This window comes from Rhinoderma darwinii, chromosome 5, assembly GCF_050947455.1.
Source record: "Rhinoderma darwinii isolate aRhiDar2 chromosome 5, aRhiDar2.hap1, whole genome shotgun sequence".
Classification (NCBI taxonomy): domain Eukaryota; kingdom Metazoa; phylum Chordata; class Amphibia; order Anura; family Rhinodermatidae; genus Rhinoderma; species Rhinoderma darwinii.
Window position 1 is genome coordinate 214,476,966 of NC_134691.1, and position 8,046 is coordinate 214,485,011.

Below are 8,046 nucleotides of genomic sequence, written 5' to 3' on the forward strand. Positions count from 1 at the left end.
GGGGTACAACTGGGCGGCGGTCCCTACGCTGTCTAAGTGCACGGGAGAACAAACAGGGAACACGCAAGGGAAGGGGCAGTAGCCCATGGAACGCCGCGAGGAAACGGAGCGGTGAATGAATAGTCAGGACCAGGATGAAGTGGAGTATACCAACGTGAGCACGGAGAAGGAAGCAAGCCAGGGGCAAAGCGAAGCAGGTTAAGCGGAACTGCAGCAAGGCAGAAGCACGGCAGAAGCAGGCTGGAGCAAGCAGCAGTGGGGCCAGGAATCCAGAAGAATTACAAGCACTGAGGAAGAGAACACGGCAGGTAATAAAGGACAGGGGGCGGAGCTAACTCCGACTGACCAGGCCGCGATAGGCTCTCCCACTCCTGAGCCTGCCACCCTGGTTGGTGGGAGACGGTGTCAGTCTAACAGGTCTGGCCTCAGGTGTGGATTGATTAATGCGAGGAGTATACCTAGACGTAGTACCTGGCAGATCCCTAACAGTACTCCCCCTTTTATGAGGGGCCACCGGACCCTTACTAAGAGGACCCGGTTTAGTAGGGAAGAGAAGGTGGAACCTCCTGATCAATACCCCAGCGTGAACATCACGGGCAGGTACCCAAGTCCTCTCCTCCGGCCCGTATCCTCTCCAATGGACCAGGTACTGGAGGGAGCCCTGGACCATCCTACTGTCCATAATCTTGGCCACCTCGAATTCCACCCCCTCAGGGGTGAGAACGGGAACAGGAGGTTTCCTCGAGGGGGACCAGGACGGGGAGCAGCGTTTGAGGAGGGAGGCATTGAAGACGTCATGTATGCGAAAGGATGGGGGCAGCTCCAGACGGAAGGATACAGGGTTGAGGACTTCACTGATCTTATAAGGTCCAATAAATCGGGGAGCAAACTTCCTGGACGGGACCTTAAGGCGCAAGTTCCTGGACGACAGCCAGACCAAATCCCCGACGACAAACCGGGGGTTAGCAGAACGTCTACTATCAGCCTGAATCTTTTGTGCGCTCTGGGACGCCTCTAGGTTCTTCCGAACCTGGGCCCAGACTGTGCACAGTTCCCGATGAACATCCTCTACCTCAGGATTATTGGAACAACCAGGGGAAACGGAGGCGAACCTTGGGTTAAACCCGAAATTACAGAAAAACGGGGAGACCCCTGACGAGTTACTGACCCGGTTATTCAGGGAAAATTCAGCAAGGGGAAGGAATGAGACCCAATCGAATTGACAGTCAGAGATGAAACACCTTAAATATTGTTCCAGGGTTCGGCACCTTTCCCTATTTACAATGGCACACGACAGGGCTGTCCCCTATCCCCCCTGTTGTATGTCCTGGTTATGGAACATCTCATGGCCTCCATTCGGAGCAACTCGGATATTAAGGGTATTAACATTGGAGGGAAGGAATACAAGTGCTCGGCATTCGCTGATGACCTATTGGTCTATCTCACAGACCCTCATGTCTCTCTCCCTTCACTGATGTCCGAGTTGTCTCGTTTTGGAACATGGTCTAATTTCAAAATCAATTTCTCTAAGTCTGAGGCGCTAAATGTTTCTCTCCCGGGCCCGTTAGTGTCGCTTCTCCAAAGTAATTTCCCCTTTTCATGGCCCTCCAGAGGTATTACATATTTGGGTGCCCGTATAAGTGGGGACCTTACACAATTGTTTACAAATAATTTTATCCCCCTACTGGCCAAGTTTCGCACTGACCTTAATTCCTGGCATAAGACTGAGTTTTCCTGGTTTGGCCGTATCAATATTATTAAGATGTCTCTCCTCCCCCGCTTGCTTTATCTCCTGCAGACGATCCCCATCTCTATCCCATCTTCCTATTGGTTGCGGCTTCAGCGATGCTTCGGCTCCTTCATTTGGCCGACTGGTCGCCCGCGTCTGAGCCGGGCTCTTCTGACCCGTTCCAGGGGTACGGGTGGGGTTGGTCTGCCGGATTGTCGGCTCTACTATCTGGCATCAACTCACGCACGGGTTTTAGATTTTTTTCATAACCGTGAATCAAAACTATGGGTCCGTTTAGCTCAACAACTATGTCCCAGTACCCTATCATCCCTGCCGTGGATCCTGCCCGGGAATAGACCGACTCAAGCCTCCTTTGTTGTTTACCATACTCTCATGGCGTTGAGGTCCTTAGGGCCTGGAAGTACGCTTGTAGACCCCCTGGGTCCTTTAACTCCTATCACAGATAATCCAGCCTTTCCTGCTGGCAGGGCTGGTCGCTCCTTCCTAGGCAGGCCGTCCACCGGCCCCATGTATTTTGCCCAGGTCCTCTCCGCTTCCTCTCTTCTCCCTCTAACCTCCATCTGCCCCGATGCCGTGCCCCTCACTCGCCATATATATGAATATGCCCAGTTAAAACATTTTTATGGAGCGGTAAACCGACGCGCACATCTTCACAGGTCGTTGACGGACTTTGAGCGCCTATGTGTCTCCTCCCAGCCCCCTACCCATACCATATCCACAATATATAAATTACTCCTTTCGCAGCGTTCCCAACAACTCCCCTCCTTCTGCGGGGCCTGGGAGAGAGAATTACATACTACATTTACTGATACACAATGGAAGCGGTGTTTCTCCCTCTCACAAAAAGCCTCTATAGCCATTAGGGCCCAGGAAACTAGTTATAAAATTGTCTCTAGATGGTATCGGGTCCCGGCTGCGCTTCATAAATGGTATCCGTCTGTGCCTGATAATTGTTGGCGCTGTGGTGCTGTAGGAGGTTCCATGTCTCATGTTTGGTGGAGTTGCCCCTTGTTGAGGAGATTTTGGGATGCGGTACTTAAATTGATATTGGAGGTTACTGGAGTCTCTGTCCCCAACTCTCCGGAGGCAGCTCTTTTATTCATGTTCCCGATGCCATTACACATTTATAAAAGCTCCCTAACTAGACATCTACTTCAGGCGGCAAAGTCAGTGATCCCGCGCAGGTGGAAAACGGCAATACCCCCAACATTAGATGAGTGGTTTCGGGAAGTTGCCTTGATACAGCGAATGGAACACTTGGTGGCTCACTCCCCGGCAGCTGTGGTAAAATACACGTCTACATGGTCTCCTTGGATAGTGTTTCTTTCTTCGCCTTCCTACCTCACGGTTGTAACCTGAGTCGGCCTATGCCCCTGTGAAATACACTACGGCTCTTGCTCGCTGCTGATTTTCTATCCTTCCCTCTCTTGGGGCCTTTTTCTGTACTTTCTTTCCCCCTGACTAGGGCTATGTGCCTCTCCTTCTCTGTTTGAGTTAAGTGATCTCACTGTACCTCCTGATGTTATGCCTCTATGATTATTCATGCTACTGTTGTACACTGACAATTCTGTTTCATGTCAAGATGTGATGCACATTATTGATTTTCCCTTTTTTTTTGTATGTTTTTGCTTTGGTCCACTGACCTTGTTTGTTCTTTTAGTTATGGGTGGAGGCCTTCCCTCCAATATGTTTTGTAATTTTGTGTTCTAAAACTCAATAAAAAATTTTGAATAAGAAAAAAATATTGTTCCAGGGATTGGTTAGTCCTTTCCGTTTGGCCATTAGTTTCGGGATGGAAGGCGGAGGAGAAGGACAGATCAATCTCCAACTTTTTACAAAAAGCTCTCCAAAATAAGGAAACAAATTGTACCCCTCTGTCAGAAACGATATTGACTGGGGCCCCATGGAGACGCAGGATGTGTTTCACAAACAAAGAAGCTAACGTCTTGGCGTTAGGTAGCTTCTTAAGGGGCACAAAGTGGCACATCTTGCTGAAGCGGTCTACTACCACCCACACCACCGACTTGCTCTGAGATGGGGGCATATCGGTGATAAAATCCATGGAGATATGGGTCCAAGGTCTCTGGGGAATGGGCAAGGAACGTAGTAGGCCCGCAGGTCGGGACCTAGGGGTTTTGGACCTAGCGCAAACCTCACAAGCGGCGACGTAAGCCCTAACGTCTTTAGGCAACCCAGGCCACCAATAGTTTCTGGTAATGAGGTGTTTGGTGCCCAAGATGCCAGGATGACCAGATAGAGCGGAGTCATGGTTTTCCCTGAGTACCCTTAGCCGGTATTGCAGGGGAACAAACAGTTTGTCCCCAGGGACGTTCCGGGGAGCTGAACCCTGATCAGCCGCAATATCAGAAGCTAAATCAGAATCCGTGGCAGAAACTATTATACCAGGGGGTAAAATACAAGCAGGATCCTTCTCGGAAGGAGGACTGGCCATGAAACTATGTGACAGAGCATCAGCCTTAATATTCTTGGACCCAGCCCTATAGGTAACCAAGAAATTAAATCTGGTAAAGAATAGTGCCCACCGAGCTTGTCTAGGATTAAGCCTCCGGGCCGATTCTAGGAAAACCAGATTCTTGTGATCCGTAAGGACCGTTACCTGGTGTCTGGCCCCCTCCAGGAAGTGCCGCCACTCTTCAAAAGCCCATTTAATGGCTAGAAGTTCGCGGTTGCCAATATCATAGTTACTCTCCGTGGGCGAAAACTTCCTAGAGAAGTAAGCACAGGGGCGGAGAAGGGTGAGGGAGCTGGTACCCTGGGACAAGACGGCCCCCACTCCCACCTCGGATGCGTCAACCTCCACAATAAATGGCTCCTCTTGGTTGGGCTGAATCAGCACGGGGGCCGAGATAAAGCACTTCTTGAGGGTCTCAAAGGCCTGGACGGCCTCAGGGGGCCAATGGAGGACATCAGCACCCTTGCGAGTAAGGTCCGTAAGAGGCTTAGCGACGACCGAGAAGTTGGCAATAAATCTCCTGTAATAGTTGGCGAACCCTAAAAAACACTGTAACGCCTTAAGGGAGGCAGGTTGGACCCATTCCGCCACAGCCTGAACCTTGGCAGGGTCCATGCGGAATTCATGAGGAGTGAGGATTTGCCCTAAAAATGGTATCTCCTGTACCCCAAAGACACATTTTTCAGTCTTAGCAAACAGATTATTCTCCCGAAGGACCTGGAGCACCTTCCTGACATGCTCCACGTGGGAGGACCAGTCCTTGGAAAACACCAGTATGTCATCAAGGTACACAACAAGAAAATTACCCAGGTAATCTCTCTGGATTTCATTAATAAAATTCTGGAAGACAGCAGGGGCATTACACAACCCAAAGGGCATGACCAGGTATTCGAAATGACCCTCGGGTGTGTTGAACGCAGTTTTCCACTCATCCCCCTCTTTGATGCGGATAAGGTTATATGACCCCCGTAGATCGAACTTAGAAAACCATTGGGCTCCCTGAACCTGATTAAAAAGATCCGGAATCAAAGGAAGTGGGTACTGGTTCCTTACGGTGACCTTATTCAGGTTACGATAATCAATGCACAGCCTAAGACCACCATCCTTCTTCCCCACGAAGAAGAAGCCAGCACCTACAGGAGAAGTCGAGGGGCGAATGAAACCCTTGGCCAGGCATTCTTGGATATACACCCTCATAGCTTCACGTTCAGGACATGAAAGATTAAATATCCTACCCTTAGGAAGCTTGGCACCAGGCACCAAATCGATGGCACAATCGTAATCTCTATGGGGGGGCAACACCTCGGAGGCCTCCTTAGAAAACACATTGGCGAAATCCTGAACAAACTCAGGAAGCGTGTTTACCTCCTCCCGGGGAGAAATAGAGTTAACAGAAAGACATGACATAAGACATTCATTACCCCATTTGGTAAGCTCCCCAGTATTCCAATCAAACGTGGGATTATGCAACTGCAACCAGGGAAGACCTAATACCAGATCAGACGATAATCCCTGCATCACCAGTACAGAGCACTGCTCCAAATGCATGGAGCCAACCAGGAGTTCAAAAACAGGAGTATGCTGAGTAAAATAACCATTAGCAAGGGGGGTTGAGTCGATACCTACTAAATCAATAAAAGGCATCTTTAGAGACATAGCAAATTCCACAGACATGATATTAGCAGATGAGCGGGAAATACCTGTGCGCCCAAGTGACCTCCCCGATGATCACTTAGGCGCGGAAGTTTTCCGGCTTTTTATTCTTGCGCCTGGGACAGGTGTTCAGTAGATGCTTGTCGTCCCCACAGTAGAAGCAGAGACCGTTCATTCTGCGAAACTCGCTACGTTGTCGAGGGGACATGGAGGCCCCGAGTTGCATAGGTACCTCTGAGTCCTCCGTGGAGGGGCGAGGGGACGGGACCTCGGGGGGGATCGCAGAAAAGTCAGAGGGGAGCACATTGAAACGTTCAAGCTGACGTTCCCTGAGACGTCGGTCAAGTCGTACTGCTAGGGCCATAACCTGGTCAAGGGAGTCTGAAGAGGGGTAGCTAACCAGCAGATCCTTCAGGGCGTCAGATAATCCTAACCTAAACTGGCACCTTAGGGCCGGATCGTTCCACCGAGAAGCTACGCACCACTTTCTAAAATCAGAACAGTATTCCTCAACCGGCCTCCTACCCTGACGTAAGGTCACCAGCTGACTCTCGGCTAAAGCAGTCCTGTTAGTCTCGTCGTAAATGAGTCCGAGGGCAGAGAAAAAACGATCAACAGAGGAAAGTTCAGGGGCGTCAGGAGCCAAGGAGAAGGCCCACTCTTGGGGCCCTTCCTGGAGTCGGGATATGATGATAACCACCCGCTGGTTCTCGGAACCTGAGGAGTGGGGTTTTAGGCGGAAATACAGTCTGCAACTCTCCCGGAAGGAGAGAAACGTCTTACGGTCCCCTGAGAACCGGTCAGGTAACTTGAGGTCGGGTTCTAGAGGTGAGGTGAGGGGTACTACTAAGGCAGCGTCACCCTGGTTGACCCTCTGGGCCAGGGCCTGGACCTGTAGGGAGAGGCCCTGCATCTGCTGGATCAGGGTCTCAAGGGGGTCCATGATAGCGTCAGCGTAGGAGAATGGTAGACTAGGTATGGCTTGTAATTATGTAATGGCAGGAAGGAGGAAAAGGGAAAGTGAGCCCTAATCTACCCACCGCCCTGTCCCTGCCTACTTGCAACGACCCGCCCTAGGCGATGGGGTACAACTGGGCGGCGGTCCCTACGCTGTCTAAGTGCACGGGAGAACAAACAGGGAACACGCAAGGGAAGGGGCAGTAGCCCACGGAACGCCGCGAGGAAATGGAGCGGTGAATGAATAGTCAGGACCAGGATGAAGTGGAGTATACCAACGTGAGCACAGAGAAGGAAGCAAGCCAGGGGCAAAGCGAAGCAGGTTAAGTGGAACTGCAGCAAGGCAGAAGCACGGCAGAAGCAGGCTGGAGCAAGCAGCAGTGGGGCCAGGAATCCAGAAGAATTACAAGCACTGAGGAAGAGAACACGGCAGGTAATAAAGGACAGGGGGCGGAGCTAACTCCGACTGACCAGGCCGCGATAGGCTCTCCCACTCCTGAGCCTGCCACCCTGGTTGGTGGGAGACGGTGTCAGTCTAACAGGTCTGGCCTCAGGTGTGGATTGATTAATCCCAGGAGTATACCTAGACGTAGTACCTGGCAGATCCCTAACATGCGGCTGTCAGGGGGAGATAGGAGCTAACGGCCCGCAGCCGGCCTGCAGCCACGGACATTACACAAACCTTATATACTTCTCCATTAGTTTATCTTAAATTGCCATCTTAGCATATTAAGAGTAACCCCAATATAGCAGGAGTCAGTGTTGGCTCTTCTGAGTACAAAGCTAATTTGTTTGCGGATGATCTACTACTGACTCTTAGGCTGGATTCACACGAGCATGTTCCGTCCATAAAGAACGGAACGTATTTCGGTTGCAATTCCGAACATACTGCAGGGAGCCGGGCTCCTAATATCATAGTTATGTATGACGCTAGGAGTCCCTGCCTCGCTGCGGGACAACTGTCTCCAGGGGCATAACTAGGAAAGACTGGGCCCCATAGCAAACTTTTGACTGGGGCCCCTCCTCCCCTGGGTGTCACACAGCCCCCCCCCATTGTAGATAGTGCCTTTTTTACAGCCCCCCCTGTAGATAACGCCATACAGCCCCCTCTGTAGATAGCGCCATACAGCCCCCTCTGTAGATAACGCCATACAGCCCCCTCTGTAGATAGCGCCATACAGTCCCCCCTGTAGATAACGCGATACAGTCCCCC